Source organism: Pleurodeles waltl, chromosome 2_2, assembly GCF_031143425.1.
Source record: "Pleurodeles waltl isolate 20211129_DDA chromosome 2_2, aPleWal1.hap1.20221129, whole genome shotgun sequence".
NCBI lineage: Eukaryota > Metazoa > Chordata > Amphibia > Caudata > Salamandridae > Pleurodeles > Pleurodeles waltl.
The window spans coordinates 797,276,413-797,299,195 of NC_090439.1; positions in this window are offsets into that span (position 1 = coordinate 797,276,413).

Below are 22,783 nucleotides of genomic sequence, written 5' to 3' on the forward strand. Positions count from 1 at the left end.
GGTTTGCAAAGGATTCTGGGTAACAGAACCTGGTCCGAGCCCCACAAGTCACCCCATCTTCGATTCCCCTAGGTCTCTAGTTTTCAGAAATGCACAGGTTTGGTAGGATTCCCTAGGTGCCGGCTGAGCTAGAGGCCAAAATCTACAGGTAGGCACTTCGGAAAAAAACACCTCTGTTTTCTTTAAAAAATGTGGATGTGTCCACGTTGCGCTTTGGGGCATTTCCTGTTGCGGGCGCTAGGCCTACCCACACAAGTGAGGTATCATTTTTATCGGGAGACTTGGGGTAACGCTTCGTGGAAGGAAATTTGTGGCTCCTCTCAGATTCCAGAACTTTCTGCCACAGAAATGTGAGGAACATGTGTTTTTTTAGCCAAATTTTGAGGTTTGCAAAGGATTCTGGGTAACAGAACCTGTCCGAGCCCCGCAAGTCACCCCTCCTTGGATTCCCCTAGGTCTCTAGTTTTCAGAAAAGCACAGGTTTGGTGGGTTTCCCTAGGTGCCGGCTGAGCTAGAGGCCAAAATCTACAGGTAGGCATTTCGCAAAAAACATCTCTGTTTTCTTTCAAAAATTTGGATGTGTCCACGTTGCGCTTTGGGGCGTTTCCTGTCGCGGGTGCTAGGCCTACCCACACAAGTGAGGTATCATTTTTATCGGGAGACTTGGGGGAACGCTGGGTGGATGGAAATTTGTGGCTCCTCACAGATTCCAGAACTTTCTGCCACAGAAATTTGATGGACATGTGTTTTTTTAGCCACATTTTGAGGTTTGCAAAGGATTCTGGGTAACAGAACCTGGTCCGAGCCCCGCAAGTCACCCCTCCTTGGATTCCCCTAGGTCTCTAGTTTTCAGAAATGCACAGGTTTGGTAGGTTTCCCTAGCTGCCGGCTGAGCTAGAGGCCAAAATCTACAGGTAGGCACTTCGCAAAAAATACCTCCTGTTTTCTTTCAAAAATTGGATGGGTCCACGTTGCGCTTTGGGGCGTTTCCTGTCGCGGGCGCTAGGCCTACCCACACAAGTGAGGTATCATTTTTATCGGGAGACTTGGGGGAATGCTGGGTGGAAGGAAATTTGTGGCTCCTCTCAGATTCCAGAACTTTCTGCCACAGAAATGTGAGGAACATGTGTTTTTTTAGCCAAATTTTGAGGTTTGCAAAGGATTCTGGGTAACAGAACCTGGTCCGAGCCCCGCAAGTCACCCCATCTTGGATTCCCCTAGGTCTCTAGTTTTCAGAAATGCACAGGTTTGGTAGGTTTCCCTAGGTGCCGGCTGAGCTAGAGGCCAAAATCTACAGGTAGGCACTTCGCAAAAAACACCTCTGTTTTCTTTCAAAAATTTGGATGTGTCCACGTTGCCCTTTGGGGCGTTTCCTGTCGCGGGCGCTAGGCCTACCCACACAAGTGAGGTATCATTTTTATCTGGAGACTTGGGGGAACGCTGGGTGGAAGGAAATTTGTGGCTCCACTCAGATTCCAGAACTTTCTGCCACAGAAATGTGAGGAACATGTGTTTTTTTAGCCAAATTGTGAGGTTTGCAAAGGATTCTGGGTAACAAAACCAGGTCCGAGCCCCGCAAGTCACCCCTCCTTGGATTCCCCATGGTCTCTAGTTTTCAGAAATGCACAGATTTGGTAGGTTTCCCTAGGTGCCGGCTGAGCTAGACGCCAAAATCTACAGGTAGGCACTTGGAAAAAAACACCTCTGTTTTCTTTCAAAAATTTGGATGTGTCCACGTTGCGCTTTGGGGCGTTTCCTGTCGCGGGCGCTAGGCCTAACCACACAAGTGAGGTATCATTTTTATCGGGAGACTTGGGGGAACGCTGGGTGGAAGGAAATTTGTGGCTCCACTCAGATTCCAGAACTTTCTGCCATAGAAATGTGAGGAACATGTGTTTTTTTAGCCAAATTTTGAGGTTTGCAAAGGATTCTGGGTAACAGAACCTGGTCCGAGCCCCGCAAGTCACCCCTCCTTGGATTCCCCTAGGTCTCTAGTTTTCAGAAATGCACAGGTTTGGTAGGTTTCCCTAGGTGCCGGCTGAGCTAGAGGCCAAAATCTACAGGTAGGCACTTCGCAAAAAACACCTCCTGTTTTCTTTAAAAAATTTGGAGGTGTCCACGTTGCGCTTTGGGGCGTTTCCTGTCGCGGGCACTAGGCCTACCCACACAAGTGAGGTATCATTTTTATCGGAAGACTTGGGGGAACGCTGGGTGGAAGGAAATTTGTGGCTCCTCTTAGATTCCAGAACTTTCAGCCACAGAAATGTGAGGAACATGTGTTTTTTTAGCCAAATTGTGAGGTTTGCAAAGGATTCTGGGTAACAGAACCAGGTCCGAGCCCCGCAAGTCACCCCTCCTTGGATTCCCCATGGTCTCTAGTTTTCAGAAATGCACAGGTTTGGTAGGTTTCCCTAGGTGCCGGCTGAGCTAGACGCCAAAATCTACAGGTAGGCACTTGGAAAAAAACACCTCTGTTTTCTTTAAAAAATTTGGATGTGTCCACGTTGCGCTTTGGGGCGTTTCCTGTCGCGGGCGCTAGGCCTAACCACACAAGTGAGGTATCATTTTTATCGGGAGACTTGGGGGAACGCTGGGTGGAAGGAAATTTGTGGCTCCTCTCAGATTCCAGAACTTTCTGCCATAGAAATGTGAGGAACAAGTGTTTTTTTAGCCAAATTTTGAGGTTTGCAAAGGATTCTGGGTAACAGAACCTGGTCCGAGCCCCGCAAGTCACCCCTCCTTGGATTCCCCTAGGTCTCTAGTTTTCAGAAATGCACAGGTTTGGTAGGTTTCCCTAGGTGCCGGCTGAGCTAGAGGCCAAAATCTACAGGTAGGCACTTCGCAAAAAACACCTCCTGTTTTCTTTCAAAAATTTGGAGGTGTCCACGTTGCGCTTTGGGGCGTTTCCTGTCGCGGGCACTAGGCCTACCCACACAAGTGAGGTATCATTTTTATCGGAAGACTTGGGGGAACGCTGGGTGGAAGGAAATTTGTGGCTCCTCTTAGATTCCAGAACTTTCTGCCACAGAAATGTGAGGAACATGTGTTTTTTTAGCCAAATTTTGAGGTTTGCAGAGGATTCTGGGTAACAGAACCTGGTCCGAGCCCCGCAAGTAACCCCATCTTGGATTCCCCTAGGTCTCTAGTTTTCAGAAATGCACAGGTTTGGTAGGTTTCCCTAGGTGCCGGCTGAGCTAGAGGCCAAAATCTACAGGTAGGCACTTCGCAAAAAACACCTCTGTTTTCTTTCAAAAATTTGGATGTGTCCACGTTGCACTTTGGGGCGTTTTCTGTCGCGGGCGCTAGGCCTACCCACACAAGTGAGGTATCATTTTTATTGGGAGACTTGGGGGAACGCTGGCTTGAAGGAAATTTGTGGCTCCTCTCAGATTTCAGAACTTTCTGCCACAGAAATGTGAGGAACATGTGTTTTTTTAGCCAAATTGTGAGGTTTGCAAAGGATTCTGGGTAACAGAACCAGGTCCGAGCCCCACAAGTCACCCCTCCTTGGATTCCCCTAGGTCTCTAGTTTTCAGAAATGCACAGGTTTGGTAGGTTTCCCTAGGTGCCGGCTGAGCTAGAGGCCAAAATCTACAGGTAGGCACTTCGCAAAAAACACCTCTGTTTTCATTCAAAAATTTGGATGTGTCCACGTTGCGCTTTGGGGCGTTTCCTGTCGCGGGCGCTAGGCCTAACCACACAAGTGAGGTATCATTTGTATCGGGAGACTTGGGGGAACGCTGGGTGGAAGGAAATTTGTGGCTCCTCTCAGATTCCAGAACTTTCTGCCACAGAAATGTGAGTAACATGTGTTTTTTTAGCCAAATTTTGAGGTTTGCAAAGGATTCTCAGTAACAGAACCTGGTCCGAGCCCCGCAAGTCACCCCTCCTTGGATTCCCCTAGGTCTCTAGTTTTCAGAAATGCACAGGTTTGGTAGGTTTCCCTAGGTGCCGGCTGAGCTAGAGGTCAAAATCTACAGGTAGGCACTTCGCAAAAAACACCTCCTGTTTTCTTTCAAAAATTTGGAGGTGTCCACGTTGCGCTTTGGGGCATTTCCTGTCGCGGGCGCTAGGCCTACCCACACAAGTGAGGTATCATTTTTATCGGGAGACTTGGGGGAACGCTGTGTGGAAGGAAATTTGTGGCTCCTCTCAGATTCCAGAACTTTCTGCCACAGAAATGTGAGGAACATGTGTTTTTTTAGCCAAATTTTGAGGTTTGCAAAGGATTCTGGGTAACAGAACCTGGTCCGAGCCTCGCAAGTCACCCCATCTTGGATTCCCCTAGGTCTCTAGTTTTCAGAAATGCTCAGGTTTGGTAGGTTTCCCTAGGTGCCGGCTGAGCTAGAGGCCAAAATCTACAGGTAGGCACTTCGCAAAAAACACCTCTGTTTTCTTGAAAAAATTTGGATGTGTCCACGTTGCACTTTGGGGCGTTTCCTGTCGCGGGCGCTAGGCCTACCCACACAAGTGAGGTATCATTTTTATCGGGAGACTTGGGGGAACGCTGGGTTGAAGGAAATTTGTGGCTCCTCTCAGATTCCAGAACTTTCTGCCACAGAAATGTGAGGAACATGTGTTTTTTTTAGCCAAATTGTGAGGTTTGCAAAGGATTCTGTGTAACAGAACCAGGTCCGAGCCCCGCAAGTCACCCCTCCTTGGATTCCCCTAGGTCTCTAGTTTTCAGAAATGCACAGGTTTGGTAGGTTTCCCTAGGTGCCGGCTGAGCTAGAGGCCAAAATCTACAGGTAGGCACTTCGCAAAAAACACCTCTGTTTTCTTTCAAAAATGTGGATGTGTCCACGTTGCACTTTGGGGCGTTTCCTGTCGCGGGCGCTAGGCCTACCCACACAAGTGAGGTATCATTTTTATCGGGAGACTTGGGGGAACGCTGGGTTGAAGGAAATTTGTGGCTCCTCTCAGATTCCAGAACTTTCTGCCACAGAAATGTGAGGAACATGTGTTTTTTTAGCCAAATTGTGAGGTTTGCAAAGGATTCTGTGTAACAGAACCAGGTCCGAGCCCCGCAAGTCACCCCTCCTTGGATTCCCCTAGGTCTCTAGTTTTCAAAAATGCACAGGTTTAGTAGGTTTCCCTAGGTGCCGGCTGAGCTAGAGGCCAAAATCTACAGGTAGGCACTTCGCAAAAAACACCTCTGTTTTCTTTCAAAAATTTGGATGTGTCCACGTTGCGCTTTGGGGCGTTTCCTGTCACGGACGCTAGGCCTAACCACACAAGTGAGGTATCATTTTTATCGGGAGACTTGGGGGAATGCTGGGTGGATGGAAATTTGTGGCTCCTCGCAGATTCCAGAACTTTCTGCCACAGAAATTTGAGGGACATGTGTTTTTTTAGCCAAATTTTGAGGTTTGCAAAGGATTCTGGGTAACAGAACCTGGTCCGAGCCACGCAAGTCACCCCTCCTTGGATTCCTCTAGGTCTCAAGTTTTCAGAAATGCACAGGTTTGGAAGGTTTCCCTGGTGCCGGCTGAGCTAGAGGCCAAAATCTACAGGTAGGCACTTCACAAAAAACACCTCCTGTTTTCTTTAAAAAATTTGGATGTGTCCACGTTGTGCTTTGGGGCGTTTCCTGTCGCGGGCGCTAGGCCTACCCACACAAGTGAGGTATCATTTTTATCGGGAGACTTGGGGGAACGCTGGGTGGAAGGAAATTTGTGGCTCCTCTCAGATTCCAGAACTTTCTGCCACAGAAATGTGAGGAACATGTGTTTTTTTAGCCAAATTTTGAGGTTTGCAAAGGATTCTGGGTAACAGAACCTGGTCCGAGCCCCACAAGTCACCCCATCTTGGATTCCCCTAGGTCTCTAGTTTTCAGAAATGCACAGGTTTGGTAGGTTTCCCTAGGTGCCGGCTGAGCTAGAGGCCAAAATCTACAGGTAGGCACTTCGGAAAAAAACACCTCTGTTTTCTTTAAAAAATGTGGATGTGTCCACATTGCGCTTTGGGGCGTTTCCTGTTGCGGGCGCTAGGCCTACCCACACAAGTGAGGTATCATTTTTATCGGGAGACTTGGGGTAACGCTTCGTGGAAGGAAATTTGTGGCTCCTCTCAGATTCCAGAACTTTCTGCCACAGAAATGTGAGGAACATGTGTTTTTTTAGCCAAATTTTGAGGTTTGCAAAGGATTCTGGGTAACAGAACCTAGTCCGAGCCCCGCAAGTCACCCCTCCTTGGATTCCCCTAGGTCTCTAGTTTTCAGAAAAGCACAGGTTTGGTGGGTTTCCCTAGGTGCCGGCTGAGCTAGAGGCCAAAATCTACAGGTAGGCATTTCGCAAAAAACATCTCTGTTTTCTTTCAAAAATTTGGATGTGTCCACGTTGCGCTTTGGGGCGTTTCCTGTCGCGGGCGCTAGGCCTACCCACACAAGTGAGGTATCATTTTTATCGGGAGACTTGGGGGAACGCTGGGTGGATGGAAATTTGTGGCTCCTCACAGATTCCAGAACTTTCTGCCACAGAAATTTGAGGGACATGTGTTTTTTTAGCCACATTTTGAGGTTTGCAAAGGATTCTGGGTAACAGAACCTGGTCCGAGCCCCGCAAGTCACCCCTCCTTGGATTCCCCTAGGTCTCTAGTTTTCAGAAATGCACAGGTTTGGTAGGTTTCCCTAGGTGCCGGCTGAGCTAGAGGCCAAAATCTACAGGTAGGCACTTCGCAAAAAATACCTCCTGTTTTCTTTCAAAAATTTGGATGGGTCCACGTTGCGCTTTGGGGCGTTTCCTGTCGCGGGCGCTAGGCCTACCCACACAAGTGAGGTATCATTTTTATCGGGAGACTTGGGGGAATGCTGGGTGGAAGGAAATTTGTGGCTCCTCTCAGATTCCAGAACTTTCTGCCACAGAAATGTGAGGAACATGTGTTTTTTTAGCCAAATTTTGAGGTTTGCAAAGGACTCTGGGTAACAGAACCTGGTCCGAGCCCCGCAGGTCACCCTATCTTGGATTCCCCTAGGTCTCTAGTTTTCAGAAATGCACAGGTTTGGTAGGTTTCCCTAGGTGCCGGCTGAGCTAGAGGCCAAAATCTACAGGTAGGCACTTCGCAAAAAACACCTCTGTTTTCTTTCAAAAATTTGGATGTGTCCAGGTTGCCCTTTGGGGCGTTTCCTGTCGCGGGCGCTAGGCCTACCCACACAAGTGAGGTATCATTTTTATCTGGAGACTTGGGGGAACGCTGGGTTGAAGGAAATTTGTGGCTCCTCTCAGATTCCAGAACTTTCTGCCACAGAAATGTGAGGAACATGTGTTTTTTTAGCCAAATTGTGAGGTTTGCAAAGGATTCTGGGTAACAAAACCAGGTCCGAGCCCCGCAAGTCACCCCTCCTTGGATTCCCCATGGTCTCTAGTTTTCAGAAATGCACAGATTTGGTTGGTTTCCCTAGGTGCCGGCTGAGCTAGACGCCAAAATCTACAGGTAGGCACTTGGAAAAAAACACCTCTGTTTTCTTTCAAAAATTTGGATGTGTCCACGTTGCGCTTTGGGGCGTTTCCTGTCGCGGGCGCTAGGCCTAACCACACAAGTGAGGTATCATTTTTATCGGGAGACTTGGGGGAACGCTGGGTGGAAGGAAATTTGTGGCTCCTCTCAGATTCCAGAACTTTCTGCCATAGAAATGTGAGGAACATGTGTTTTTTTAGCCAAATTTTGAGGTTTGCAAAGGATTCTGGGTAACAGAACCTGGTCCGAGCCCCGCAAGTCACCCCTCCTTGGATTCCCCTAGGTCTCTAGTTTTCAGAAATGCACAGGTTTGGTAGGTTTCCCTAGGTGCCGGCTGAGCTAGAGGCCAAAATCTACAGGTAGGCACTTCGCAAAAAACACCTCCTGTTTTCTTTCAAAAATTTGGAGGTGTCCACGTTGCGCTTTGGGGCGTTTCCTGTCGCGGGCACTAGGCCTACCCACACAAGTGAGGTATCATTTTTATCGGAAGACTTGGGGGAACGCTGGGTGGAAGGAAATTTGTGGCTCCTCTTAGATTCCAGAACTTTCTGCCACAGAAATGTGAGGAACATGTGTTTTTTTAGCCAAATTGTGAGGTTTGCAAAGGATTCTGGGTAACAGAACCAGGTCCGAGCCCCGCAAGTCACCCCTCCTTGGATTCCCCATGGTCTCTAGTTTTCAGAAATGCACAGGTTTGGTAGGTTTCCCTAGGTGCCGGCTGAGCTAGACGCCAAAATCTACAGGTAGGCACTTGGAAAAAAACACCTCTGTTTTCTTTAAAAAATTTGGATGTGTCCACGTTGCGCTTTGGGGCGTTTCCTGTCGCGGGCGCTAGGCCTAACCACACAAGTGAGGTATCATTTTTATCGGGAGACTTGGGGGAACGCTGGGTGGAAGGAAATTTGTGGCTCCTCTCAGATTCCAGAACTTTCTGCCATAGAAATGTGAGGAACAAGTGTTTTTTTAGCCAAATTTTGAGGTTTGCAAAGGATTCTGGGTAACAGAACCTGGTCCGAGCCCCGCAAGTCACCCCTCCTTGGATTCCTCTAGGTCTCAAGTTTTCAGAAATGCACAGGTTTGGAAGGTTTCCCTGGTGCCGGCTGAGCTAGAGGCCAAAATCTACAGGTAGGCACTTCACAAAAAACACCTCCTGTTTTCTTTAAAAAATTTGGATGTGTCCACGTTGTGCTTTGGGGCGTTTCCTGTCGCGGGCGCAAGGCCTACCCACACAAGTGAGGTATCATTTTTATCGGGAGACTTGGGGGAACGCTGGGTGGAAGGAAATTTGTGGCTCCTCTCAGATTTCAGAACTTTCTGCCACAGAAATGTGAGGAACATGTGTTTTTTTAGCCAAATTTTGAGGTTTGCAAAGGATTCTGGGTAACAGAACCTGGTCCGAGCCCCACAAGTCACCCCATCTTGGATTCCCCTAGGTCTCTAGTTTTCAGAAATGCACAGGTTTGGTAGGATTCCCTAGGTGCCGGCTGAGCTAGAGGCCAAAATCTACAGGTAGGCACTTCGGAAAAAAACACCTCTGTTTTCTTTAAAAAATGTGGATGTGTCCACGTTGCGCTTTGGGGCATTTCCTGTTGCGGGCGCTAGGCCTACCCACACAAGTGAGGTATCATTTTTATCGGGAGACTTGGGGTAACGCTTCGTGGAAGGAAATTTGTGGCTCCTCTCAGATTCCAGAACTTTCTGCCACAGAAATGTGAGGAACATGTGTTTTTTTAGCCAAATTTTGAGGTTTGCAAAGGATTCTGGGTAACAGAACCTGGTCCGAGCCCCGCAAGTCACCCCTCCTTGGATTCCCCTAGGTCTCTAGTTTTCAGAAAAGCACAGGTTTGGTGGGTTTCCCTAGGTGCCGGCTGAGCTAGAGGCCAAAATCTACAGGTAGCCATTTCGCAAAAAACATCTCTGTTTTCTTTCAAAAATTTGGATGTGTCCACGTTGCGCTTTGGGGCGTTTCCTGTCGCGGGCGGTAGGCCTACCCACACAAGTGAGGTATCATTTTTATCGGGAGACTTGGGGGAACGCTGGGTGGATGGAAATTTGTGGCTCCTCACAGATTCCAGAACTTTCTGCCACAGAAATTTGAGGGACATGTGTTTTTTTAGCCACATTTTGAGGTTTGCAAAGGATTCTGGGTAACAGAACCTGGTCCGAGCCCCGCAAGTCACCCCTCCTTGGATTCCCCTAGGTCTCTAGTTTTCAGAAATGCACAGGTTTGGTAGGTTTCCCTAGCTGCCGGCTGAGCTAGAGGCCAAAATCTACAGGTAGGCACTTCGCAAAAAATACCTCCTGTTTTCTTTCAAAAATTTGGATGGGTCCACGTTGCGCTTTGGGGCGTTTCCTGTCGCGGGCGCTAGGCCTACCCACACAAGTGAGGTATCATTTTTATCGGGAGACTTGGGGGAATGCTGGGTGGAAGGAAATTTGTGGCTCCTCTCAGATTCCAGAACTTTCTGCCACAGAAATGTGAGGAACATGTGTTTTTTTAGCCAAATTTTGAGGTTTGCAAAGGATTCTGGGTAACAGAACCTGGTCCGAGCCCCGCAAGTCACCCCATCTTGGATTCCCCTAGGTCTCTAGTTTTCAGAAATGCACAGGTTTGGTAGGTTTCCCTAGGTGCCGGCTGAGCTAGAGGCCAAAATCTACAGGTAGGCACTTCGCAAAAAACACCTCTGTTTTCTTTCAAAAATTTGGATGTGTCCACGTTGCCCTTTGGGGCGTTTCCTGTCGCGGGCGCTAGGCCTACCCACACAAGTGAGGTATCATTTTTATCTGGAGACTTGGGGGAACGCTGGGTTGAAGGAAATTTGTGGCTCCTCTCAGATTCCAGAACTTTCTGCCACAGAAATGTGAGGAACATGTGTTTTTTTAGCCAAATTGTGAGGTTTGCAAAGGATTCTGGGTAACAAAACCAGGTCCGAGCCCCGCAAGTCACCCCTCCTTGGATTCCCCATGGTCTCTAGTTTTCAGAAATGCACAGATTTGGTAGGTTTCCCTAGGTGCCGGCTGAGCTAGACGCCAAAATCTACAGGTAGGCACTTGGAAAAAAACACCTCTGTTTTCTTTCAAAAATTTGGATGTGTCCACGTTGCGCTTTGGGGCGTTTCCTGTCGCGGCGCTAGGCCTAACCACACAAGTGAGGTATCATTTTTATCGGGAGACTTGGGGGAACGCTGGGTGGAAGGAAATTTGTGGCTCCTCTCAGATTCCAGAACTTTCTGCCATAGAAATGTGAGGAACATGTGTTTTTTTAGCCAAATTTTGAGGTTTGCAAAGGATTCTGGGTAACAGAACCTGGTCCGAGCCCCGCAAGTCACCCCTCCTTGGATTCCCCTAGGTCTCTAGTTTTCAGAAATGCACAGGTTTGGTAGGTTTCCCTAGGTGCCGGCTGAGCTAGAGGCCAAAATCTACAGGTAGGCACTTCGCAAAAAACACCTCCTGTTTTCTTTAAAAAATTTGGAGGTGTCCACGTTGCGCTTTGGGGCGTTTCCTGTCGCGGGCACTAGGCCTACCCACACAAGTGAGGTATCATTTTTATCGGAAGACTTGGGGGAACGCTGGGTGGAAGGAAATTTGTGGCTCCTCTTAGATTCCAGAACTTTCAGCCACAGAAATGTGAGGAACATGTGTTTTTTTAGCCAAATTGTGAGGTTTGCAAAGGATTCTGGGTAACAGAACCAGGTCCGAGCCCCGCAAGTCACCCCTCCTTGGATTCCCCATGGTCTCTAGTTTTCAGAAATGCACAGGTTTGGTAGGTTTCCCTAGGTGCCGGCTGAGCTAGACGCCAAAATCTACAGGTAGGCACTTGGAAAAAAACACCTCTGTTTTCTTTCAAAAATTTGGATATATCCACGTTGCGCTTTGGGGCGTTTCCTGTCGCGGGCGCTAGGCCTAACCACACAAGTGAGGTATCATTTTTATCGGGAGACTTGGGGGAACGCTGGGTGGAAGGAAATTTGTGGCTCCTCTCAGATTCCAGAACTTTCTGCCATAGAAATGTGAGGAACATGTGTTTTTTTAGCCAAATTTTGAGGTTTGCAAAGGATTCTGGGTAACAGAACCTGGTCCGAGCCCCGCAAGTCACCCCTCCTTGGATTCCCCTAGGTCTCTAGTTTTCAGAAATGCACAGGTTTGGTGGGTTTCCCTAGATGCCGGCTGAGCTAGAGGCCAAAATCTACAGGTAGGCACTTCGCAAAAAACACCTCTGTTTTCTTTCAAAAATTTGGATGTGTCCACGTTGCGCTTTGGGACGTTTCCTGTCGCGGGCGCTAGGCCTACCCACACAAGTGAGGTATCATTTTTATGGTGAGACTTGGGGGAACGCTGGGTGGAAGGAAATTTGTGGCTCCTCTCAGATTCCAGAACTTTCTGCCACAGAAATGTGAGGAACATGTGTTTTTTTAGGCAAATTGTGAGGTTTGCAAAGGATTCTGGGTAACAGAACCTTGTCCGAGCCCCGCAAGTCACTCCTCCTTGGATTCCCCTACGTCTCTAGTTTTCAGAAATGCACAGGTTTGGTAGGTTTCCCTAGGTGCCGGCTGAGCTAGAAGCCAAAATCTACAGGTAGGCACTTCGCAAAAAACACCTCCTGTTTTCTTAAAAAAATTTGGATTTGTCCACGTTGCGCTTTGGGGCGTTTCCTGTCGCGGGCGCTAGGCCTACCCACACAAGTGAGGTATAATTTTTATCGGGAGACTTGGGGGAACGCTGGGTGGAAGGAAATTTGTGGCTCCTCTCAGATTCCAGAACTTTCTGCCACAGAAATGTGAGGAACATGTGTTTTTTTAGCCAAATTTTGAGGTTTGCAAAGGATTCTGGGTAACAGAACCTGGTCCGAGCCCCGCAAGTCACCCCATCTTGGATTCCCCTAGGTCTCTAGTTTTCAGAAATGCACAGGTTTGGTAGGTTTCCCTAGGTGCCGGCTGAGCTAGAGGCCAAAATCTACAGGTAGGCACTTCGCAAAAAACACCTCTGTTTTCTTTAAAAAATGTGGATGTGTCCACGTTGCGCTTTGGGGCGTTTCCTGGTGCGGGCGCTAGGCCTACCCACACAAGTGAGGTATCATTTTTATTGGGAGTCTTGGGGGAACGCTTCGTGGAAGGAAATTTGTGGCTCCTCTCAGATTCCAGAACTTTCTGCCACAGAAATGTGAGGAACATGTGTTTTTTTAGCCAAATTTTGAGGTTTGCAAAGGATTCTGGGTAACAGAACCTGGTCCGAGCCCCGCAAGTCACCCCTCCTTGGATTCCCCTAAGTCTCTAGTTTTCAGATATGCACAGGTTTGGTGGGTTTCCCTAGGTGCCGGCTGAGCTACAGGCCAAAATCTACAGGTAGGCATTTGGCAAAAAACACCTCTGTTTTCTTTCAAAAATGTGGATGTGTCCACGTTGCGCTTTGGGGCGTTTCCTGTCACGGGCGCTAGGCCTACCCACACAAGTGAGGTATCATTTTTATCGGGAGACTTGGGGGAACGCTGGGTGGATGGAAATTTGTGGCTCCTCTCAGATTCCAGAACTTTCTGCCACAGAAATGTGAGGGACATGTGTTTTTTTAGCCAAATTTTGAGGTTTGCAAAGGATTCTGGGTAACAGAACCTGGTCCGAGCCCCGCAAGTCACACCATCTTGGATTCCCCTAGGTCTCTAGTTTTCAGAAATGCAGATGTTTGGTAGGTTTCCCTATGTGCCGGCTGAGCTAGAGGCCGAAATCTACAGGTAGGCACTTCGCAAAAAACACCTCCTGTTTTCTTTCAAAAATTTGGATGTGTCCACGTTGCGCTTTGGGGCGTTTCCTGTCGCGGGCACTATGCCTACCCACACAAGTGAGGTATCATTTTTATCGGGAGACTTGGGGGAACGCTGGGTGGAAGGAAATTTGTGGCTCCTCTCAGATTCCAGAACTTTCTGCCACAGAAATGTGACGAACATGTTTTTTTTTAGCCAAATTTTGAGGTTTGCAAAGGATTCTGGGTAACAGAACCTGGTCCGAGCCCCGCAAGTCACCCCATCTTGGATTCCCCTAGGTCTCTAGTTTTCAGAAATGCGCAGGTTTGGTAGGTTTCCCTAGGTGCCGGCTGAGCTAGAGGCCAAAATCTACAGGTAGGCACTTCGCAAAAAACACCTCCTGTTTTCTTTAAAAAATTTGGATGTGTCCACGTTGCGCTTTGGGGCGTTTCCTGTCGCGGGCACTTCGCCTACCCACACAAGTGAGGTATCATTTTTATCGGGAGACTTGGGGGAACGCTGGGTGGAAGGAAATTTGTGGCTCCTCTCAGATTCCAGAACTTTCTGCCACAGAAATGTGAGGAACATGTGTTTTTTTAGCCAAATTTTGAGGTTTGCAAAGGATTCTGGGTAACAGAACCTGGTCCGAGCCCCGCAAGTCACCCCATCTTGGATTCCCCCAGGTCTCTAGTTTTCAGAAATGCACAGGTTTGGTAGGTTTCCCTATGAGCCGGCTGAGCTAGAGGCCAAAATCTACAGGTAGGCATTTCGCAAAAAACACCTCTGTTTTCTTTCAAAAATTTGGATGTGTCCACGTTGCGCTTTGGGGCGTTTCCTGTCGCGGGCGCTAGGCCTACCCACACAAGTGAGGTATCATTTTTATCGGGAGACTTGGGGGAAGGCTGGGTGGATGGAAATTTGTGGCTCCTCGCAGATTCCAGAACTTTCTGCCACAGAAATTTGAGGGACATGTGTTTTTTTAGCCAAATTTTGAGGTTTGCAAAGGATTCTGGGTAACAGAACCTGGTCCGAGCCCCGCAAGTCACCCCTCCTTGGATTCCCCTAGGTCTCAAGTTTTCAGAAATGCACAGGTTTGGTAGGTTTCCCTGGTGCTGGCTGAGCTAGAGGCCAAAATCTACAGGTAGGCACTTCACAAAAAACACCTCCTGTTTTCTTTCAAAAATGTGGATGTGTCCACGTTGTGCTTTGGGGCGTTTCCTGTCGCGGGTGCTAGGCCTACCCACACAAGTGAGGTATCATTTTTATCGGGAGACTTGGGGGAACGCTGGGTGGAAGGAAATTTGTGGCTCCTCTCAGATTCCAGAACTATCTGCCACAGAAATGTGAGGAACATGTGTTTTTTTAGCCAAATTTTGAGGTTTGCAAAGGATTCTGGGTAACAGAACCTGGTCCGAGCCCCACAAGTCACCCCATCTTGGATTCAGCTAGGTCTCTACTTTTCAGAAATGCACAGGTTTGGTAGGTTTCCCTAGGTGCCGGCTGAGCTAGAGGCCAAAATCTACAGGTAGGCACTTCGCAAAAAACACCTCTGTTTTCTTTAAAAAATGTGGATGTGTCCACATTGCGCTTTGGGGCGTTTCCTGTTGCGGGCGCTAGGCCTACCCACACAAGTGAGGTATCATTTTTATCGGGAGACTTGGGGTAACGCTTCGTGGAAGGAAATTTGTGGCTCCTCTCAGATTCCAGAACTTTCTGCCACAGAAATGTGAGGAACATGTGTTTTTTTAGCCAAATTTTGAGGTTTGCAAAGGATTCTGGGTAACAGAACCTGGTCCGAGCCCCGCAAGTCACCCCTCCTTGGATTCCCCTAGGTCTCTAGTTTTCAGAAAAGCACAGGTTTGGTGGGTTTCCCTAGGTGCCGGCTGAGCTAGAGGCCAAAATCTACAGGTAGGCATTTCGCAAAAAACACCTCTGTTTTCTTTCCAAAATTTGGATGTGTCCACGTTGCGCTTTGGGGCGTTTCCTGTCGCGGGCGCTAGGCCTAACCACACAAGTGAGGTATCATTTTTATCGGGAGACTTGGGGGAACGCTGGGTGGAAGGAAATTTGTGGCTCCTCTCAGATTCCAGAACTTTCTGCCACAGAAATGTGAGTAACATGTGTTTTTTTAGCCAAATTTTGAGGTTTGCAAAGGATTCTGGGTAACAGAACTTGGTCCGAGCCCCGCAAGTCACCCCATCTTGGATTCCCCTAGGTCTCTAGTTTTCAGAAATGCACAGGTTTGGTAGGTTTCCCTAGGTGCCGGCTGAGCTAGAGGCCAAAATCTACAGGTAGGCACTTCGCAAAAAAACACCTCCTGTTTTCTTTGAAAAATTTGGATGTGTCCACGTTGCGCTTTGGGGCGTTTCCTGTCGCGGGCGCTAGGCCTACCCACACAAGTGAGGTATCATTTTTATCGGGAGACTTGGGGGAACGCTGGGTGGAAGGAAATTTGTGGTTCCTCTCAGATTCCAGAACTTTCTGCCACAGAAATGTGAGGAACATGAGTTTTTTTAGCCAAATTTTGAGGTTTGCAAACGATTCTGGGTAACAGAACCTGGTCCGAGCCCCACAACTCACCCCATCTTGGATTCCCCTAGGTCTCTAGTTTTCAGGAATGCACAGGTTTGGTAGGTTTCCCTAGGTGCCGGCAGGGCTAGAGGCCAAAAAATCTACAGGTAGGCACTTCGCAAAAAACACCTCTGTTTTCTTTCAAAAATTTGGATGTGTCCACGTTGCACTTTGGGGCGTTTCCTGTCGCGGGCGCTAGGCCTACCCACACAAGTGAGGTATCATTTTTATCTGGAGACTTGGGGGAACGCTGGGTTGAAGGAAATTTGTGGCTCCTCTCAGATTCCAGAACTTTCTGCCACAGAAATGTGAGGAACATGTGTTTTTTTAGCCAAATTGTGAGGTTTGCAAAGGATTCTGGGTAACAGAACCAGGTCCGAGCCCCGCAAGTCACCCCTCCTTGGATTCCCCTAGGTCTCTAGTTTTCAGAAATGCACAGGTTTGGTAGGTTTCCCTAGGTGCCGGCTGAGCTAGAGGCCAAAATCTACAGGTAGGCACTTCGCAAAAAACACCTCTGTTTTCTTTCAAAAATTTGGATGTGTCCACGTTGCGCTTTGGGGCGTTTCCTGTCGCGGGCGCTAGGCCTAACCACACAAGTGAGGTATCATTTTTATCGGGAGACTTGGGGGAACGCTGGGTGGAAGGAAATTTGTGGCTCCTCTCAGATTCCAGAACTTTCTACCACAGAAATGTGAGGAACATGTGTTTTTTTAGCCAAATTTTGAGGTTTGCAAAGGATTCTGGGTAACAGAACCTGGTCCGAGCCTCGCAAGTCACCCCATCTTGGATTCCCCTAGGTCTCTAGTTTTCAGAAATGCACAGGTTTGGTAAGTTTCCCTAGGTGCCGGCTGAGCTAGAGGCCAAAATCTACAGGTAGGCATTTCGCAAAAAACACCTCTGTTTTCTTTCAAAAATTTGGATGTGTCCACGTTGCGTTTTGGGGCGTTTCCTGTCGCGGGCGCTAGGCCTACCCACACAAGTGAGGTATCATTTTTATCGGGAGACTTGGGGGAACGCTGGGTGGAAGGAAATTTGTGGTTCCTCTCAGATTCCAGAACTTTCTGCCACAGAAATGTGAGGAACATGTGTTTTTTTAGCCAAATTTTGAGGTTTGCAAAGGATTCTGGGTAACAGAACCTGGTCCGAGCCCCACAACTCACCCCATCTTGGATTCCCCTAGGTCTCTAGTTTTCAGAAATGCACAGGTTTGGTAGGTTTCCCTAGGTGCCGGCTGAGCTAGAGGCCAAAATCTACAGGTAGGGACTTCGCAAAAAACACGTCTGTTTTCTTTCAAAAATTTGGATGTGTCCACGTTGCGCTTTGGGGCGTTTCCTGTCGCGGGCGCTAGGCCTAACCACACAAGTGAGGTATCATTTTTATCGGGAGACTTGGGGGAACGCTGGGTGGAAGGAAACTTGTGGCTCCTCTCAGATTCCAGAACTTTCTGCCACAGAAATGTGAGTAACATGTGTTTTTTTAGCCAAATTTTGAGGTTTGCAAAGGATTCTGGGTAACAGAACTTGGTCCGAGCCCCGCAAGTCACCCCATCTTGGATTCCCCTAGGTCTCTAGTTTTCAGAAATGCACAGGTTTGGTAGGTTTCCCTAGGTGCCGGCTGAGCTAGAGGCCAAAATCTACAGGTAGGCACTTCGCAAAAAACACCTCCTGTTTTCTTTGAAAAATTTGGATGTGTCCACGTTGCGCTTTGGGGCGTTTCCTGTCGCGGGCGCTAGGCCTACCCACACAAGTGAGGTATCATTTTTATCGGGAGACTTGGGGGAACGCTGGGTGGAAGGAAATTTGTGGTTCCTCTCAGATTCCAGAACTTTCTGCCACAGAAATGTGAGGAACATGTGTTTTTTTAGCCAAATTTTGAGGTTTGCAAAGGATTCTGGGTAACAGAACCTGGTCCGAGCCTCGCAACTCACCCCATCTTGGATTCCCCTAGGTCTCTAGTTTTCAGAAATGCACAGGTTTGGTAGGTTTCCCTAGGTGCCGGCTGAGCTAGAGGCCAAAAAATCTACAGGTAGGCACTTCGCAAAAAACACCTCTGTTTTCTTTCAAAAATTTGGATGTGTCCACGTTGCACTTTGGGGCGTTTCCTGTCGCGGGCGCTAGGCCTACCCACACAAGTGAGGTATCATTTTTCTCTGGAGACTTGGGGGAACGCTGGGTTGAAGGAAATTTGTGGCTCCTCTCAGATTCCAGAACTTTCTGCCACAGAAATGTGAGGAACATGTGTTTTTTTAGCCAAATTGTGAGGTTTGCAAAGGATTCTGGGTAACAGAACCAGGTCCGAGCCCCGCAAGTCACCCCTCCTTGGATTCCCCTAGGTCTCTAGTTTTCAGAAATGCGCACAGGTTTGGTAGGTTTCCCTAGGTGCCGGCTGAGCTAGAGGCCAAAATCTACAGGTAGGCACTTCGCAAAAAACACCTCTGTTTTCTTTCAAAAATTTGGATGTGTCCACGTTGCGCTTTGGGGCGTTTCCTGTCGCGGGCGCTAGGCCTAACCACACAAGTGAGGTATCATTTTTATCGGAGACTTGGGGGAACGCTGGGTGGAAGGAAATTTGTGGCTCCTCTCAGATTCCAGAACTTTCTACACAGAAATGTGAGGAACATGTGTTTTTTTAGCCAAATTTTGAGGTTTGCAAAGGATTCTGGGTAACAGAACCTGGTCCGAGCCTCGCAAGTCACCCCATCTTGGATTCCCCTAGGTCTCTAGTTTTCAGAAATGCACAGGTTTGGTAGGTTTCCCTAGGTGCCGGCTGAGCTAGAGGCCAAAATCTACAGGTAGGCATTTCGCAAAAAACACCTCTGTTTTCTTTCAAAAATTTGGATGTGTCCACGTTGCGTTTTGGGGCGTTTCCTGTCGCGGGCGCTAGGCCTACCCACACAAGTGAGGTATCATTTTTATCGGGAGACTTGGGGGAACGCTGGGTGGAAGGAAATTTGTGGTTCCTCTCAGATTCCAGAACTTTCTGCCACAGAAATGTGAGGAACATGTGTTTTTTTAGCCAAATTTGAGGTTTGCAAAGGATTCTGGGTAACAGAACCTGGTCCGAGCCCCACAACTCACCCCATCTTGGATTCCCCTAGGTCTCTAGTTTTCAGAAATGCACAGGTTTGGTAGGTTTCCCTAGGTGCCGGCTGAGCTAGAGGCCAAAATCTACAGGTAGGGACTTCGCAAAAAACACGTCTGTTTTCTTTCAAAAATTTGGATGTGTCCACGTTGCGCTTTGGGGCGTTTCCTGTCGCGGGCGCTAGGCCTAACCACACAAGTGAGGTATCATTTTTATCGGGAGACTTGGGGGAACGCTGGGTGGAAGGAAATTTGTGGCTCCTCTCAGATTCCAGAACTTTCTGCCACAGAAATGTGAGTAACATGTGTTTTTTTAGCCAAATTTTGAGGTTTGCAAAGGATTCTGGGTAACAGAACTTGGTCCGAGCCCCGCAAGTCACCCCATCTTGGATTCCCCTAGGTCTCTAGTTTTCAGAAATGCACAGGTTTGGTAGGTTTCCCTAGGTGCCGGCTGAGCTAGAGGCCAAAATCTACAGGTAGGCACTTCGCAAAAAAACACCTCCTGTTTTCTTTGAAAAATTTGGATGTGTCTACGTTGCGCTTTGGGGCGTTTCCTGTCGCGGGCGCTAGGCCTACCCACACAAGTGAGGTATCATTTTTATCGGGAGACTTGGGGGAACGCTGGGTGGAAGGAAATTTGTGGTTCCTCTCAGATTCCAGAACTTTCTGCCACAGAAATGTGAGGAACATGAGTTTTTTTAGCCAAATTTTGAGGTTTGCAAAGGATTCTGGGTAACAGAACCTGGTCCGAGCCCCACAAGTCACCCCATCTTGGATTCCCCTAGGTCTCTAGTTTTCAGAAATGCACAGGTTTGGTAGGATTCCCTAGGTGCCGGCTGAGCTAGAGGCCAAAATCTACAGGTAGGCACTTCGGAAAAAAACACCTCTGTTTTCTTTAAAAAATGTGGATGTGTCCACGTTGCGCTTTGGGGCATTTCCTTTTGCGGGCGCTAGGCCTACCCACACAAGTGAGGTATCATTTTTATCGGGAGACTTGGGGTAACGCTTCGTGGAAGGAAATTTGTGGCTCCTCTCAGATTCCAGAACTTTCTGCCACAGAAATGTGAGGAACATGTGTTTTTTTAGCCAAATTTTGAGGTTTGCAAAGGATTCTGGGTAACAGAACCTGGTCCGAGCCCCGCAAGTCACCCCTCCTTGGATTCCCCTAGGTCTCTAGTTTTCAGAAAAGCACAGGTTTGGTGGGTTTCCCTAGGTGCCGGCTGAGCTAGAGGCCAAAATCTACAGGTAGGCATTTCGCAAAAAACATCTCTGTTTTCTTTCAAAAATTTGGATGTGTCCACGTTGCGCTTTGGGGCGTTTCCTGTCGCGGGCGGTAGGCCTACCCACACAAGTGAGGTATCATTTTTATCGGGAGACTTGGGGGAACGCTGGGTGGATGGAAATTTGTGGCTCCTCACAGATTCCAGAACTTTCTGCCACAGAAATTTGAGGGACATGTGTTTTTTTAGCCACATTTTGAGGTTTGCAAAGGATTCTGGGTAACAGAACCTGGTCCGAGCCCCGCAAGTCACCCCTCCTTGGATTCCCCTAGGTCTCTAGTTTTCAGAAATGCACAGGTTTGGTAGGTTTCCCTAGCTGCCGGCTGAGCTAGAGGCCAAAATCTACAGGTAGGCACTTCGCAAAAAATACCTCCTGTTTTCTTTCAAAAATTTGGATGGGTCCACGTTGCGCTTTGGGGCGTTTCCTGTCGCGGGCGCTAGGCCTACCCACACAAGTGAGGTATCATTTTTATCGGGAGACTTGGGGGAATGCTGGGTGGAAGGAAATTTGTGGCTCCTCTCAGATTCCAGAACTTTCTGCCACAGAAATGTGAGGAACATGTGTTTTTTTAGCCAAATTTTGAGGTTTGCAAAGGATTCTGGGTAACAGAACCTGGTCCGAGCCCCGCAAGTCACCCCATCTTGGATTCCCCTAGGTCTCTAGTTTTCAGAAATGCACAGGTTTGGTAGGTTTCCCTAGGTGCCGGCTGAGCTAGAGGCCAAAATCTACAGGTAGGCACTTCGCAAAAAACACCTCTGTTTTCTTTCAAAAATTTGGATGTGTCCACGTTGCCCTTTGGGGCGTTTCCTGTCGCGGGCGCTAGGCCTACCCACACAAGTGAGGTATCATTTTTATCTGGAGACTTGGGGGAACGCTGGGTTGAAGGAAATTTGTGGCTCCTCTCAGATTCCAGAACTTTCTGCCACAGAAATGTGAGGAACATGTGTTTTTTTAGCCAAATTGTGAGGTTTGCAAAGGATTCTGGGTAACAAAACCAGGTCCGAGCCCCGCAAGTCACCCCTCCTTGGATTCCCCATGGTCTCTAGTTTTCAGAAATGCACAGGTTTGGTAAGTTTCCCTAGGTGCCGGCTGAGCTAGACGCCAAAATCTACAGGTAGGCACTTGGAAAAAAACACCTCTGTTTTCTTTCAAAAATTTTGATGTGTCCACGTTGCGCTTTGGGGCGTTTCCTGTCGCGGCGCTAGGCCTAACCACACAAGTGAGGTATCATTTTTATCGGGAGACTTGGGGGAACGCTGGGTGGAAGGAAATTTGTGGCTCCTCTCAGATTCCAGAACTTTCTGCCATAGAAATGTGAGGAACATGTGTTTTTTTAGCCAAATTTTGAGGTTTGCAAAGGATTCTGGGTAACAGAACCTGGTCCGAGCCCCGCAAGTCACCCCTCCTTGGATTCCCCTAGGTCTCTAGTTTTCAGAAATGCACAGGTTTGGTAGGTTTCCCTAGGTGCCGGCTGAGCTAGAGGCCAAAATCTACAGGTAGGCACTTCGCAAAAAACACCTCCTGTTTTCTTTAAAAAATTTGGAGGTGTCCACGTTGCGCTTTGGGGCGTTTCCTGTCGCGGGCACTAGGCCTACCCACACAAGTGAGGTATCATTTTTATCGGAAGACTTGGGGGAACGCTGGGTGGAAGGAAATTTGTGGCTCCTCTTAGATTCCAGAACTTTCAGCCACAGAAATGTGAGGAACATGTGTTTTTTTAGCCAAATTGTGAGGTTTGCAAAGGATTCTGGGTAACAGAACCAGGTCCGAGCCCCGCAAGTCACCCCTCCTTGGATTCTCCATGGTCTCTAGTTTTCAGAAATGCACAGGTTTGGTAGGTTTCCCTAGGTGCCGGCTGAGCTAGACGCCAAAATCTACAGGTAGGCACTTGGAAAAAAACACCTCTGTTTTCTTTAAAAAATTTGGATGTGTCCACGTTGCGCTTTGGGGCGTTTCCTGTCGCGGGCGCTAGGCCTAACCACACAAGTGAGGTATCATTTTTATCGGGAGACTTGGGGGAACGCTGGGTGGAAGGAAATTTGTGGCTCCTCTCAGATTCCAGAACTTTCTGCCATAGAAATGTGAGGAACAAGTGTTTTTTTAGCCAAATTTTGAGGTTTGCAAAGGATTCTGGGTAACAGAACCTGGTCCGAGCCCCGCAAGTCACCCCTCCTTGGATTCCCCTAGGTCTCTAGTTTTCAGAAATGCACAGGTTTGGTAGGTTTCCCTAGGTGCCGGCTGAGCTAGAGGCCAAAATCTACAGGTAGGCACTTCGCAAAAAACACCTCCTGTTTTCTTTAAAAAATTTGGAGGTGTCCACGTTGCGCTTTGGGGCGTTTCCTGTCGCGGGCACTAGGCCTACCCACACAAGTGAGGTATCATTTTTATCGGAAGACTTGGGGGAACGCTGGGTGGAAGGAAATTTGTGGCTCCTCTTAGATTCCAGAACTTTCTGCCACAGAAATGTGAGGAACATGTGTTTTTTTAGCCAAATTTTGAGGTTTGCAGAGGATTCTGGGTAACAGAACCTGGTCTGAGCCCCGCAAGTAACCCCATCTTGGATTCCCCTAGGTCTCTAGTTTTCAGAAATGCACAGGTTTGGTAGGTTTCCCTAGGTGCCGGCTGAGCTAGAGGCCAAAATCTACAGGTAGGCACTTCGCAA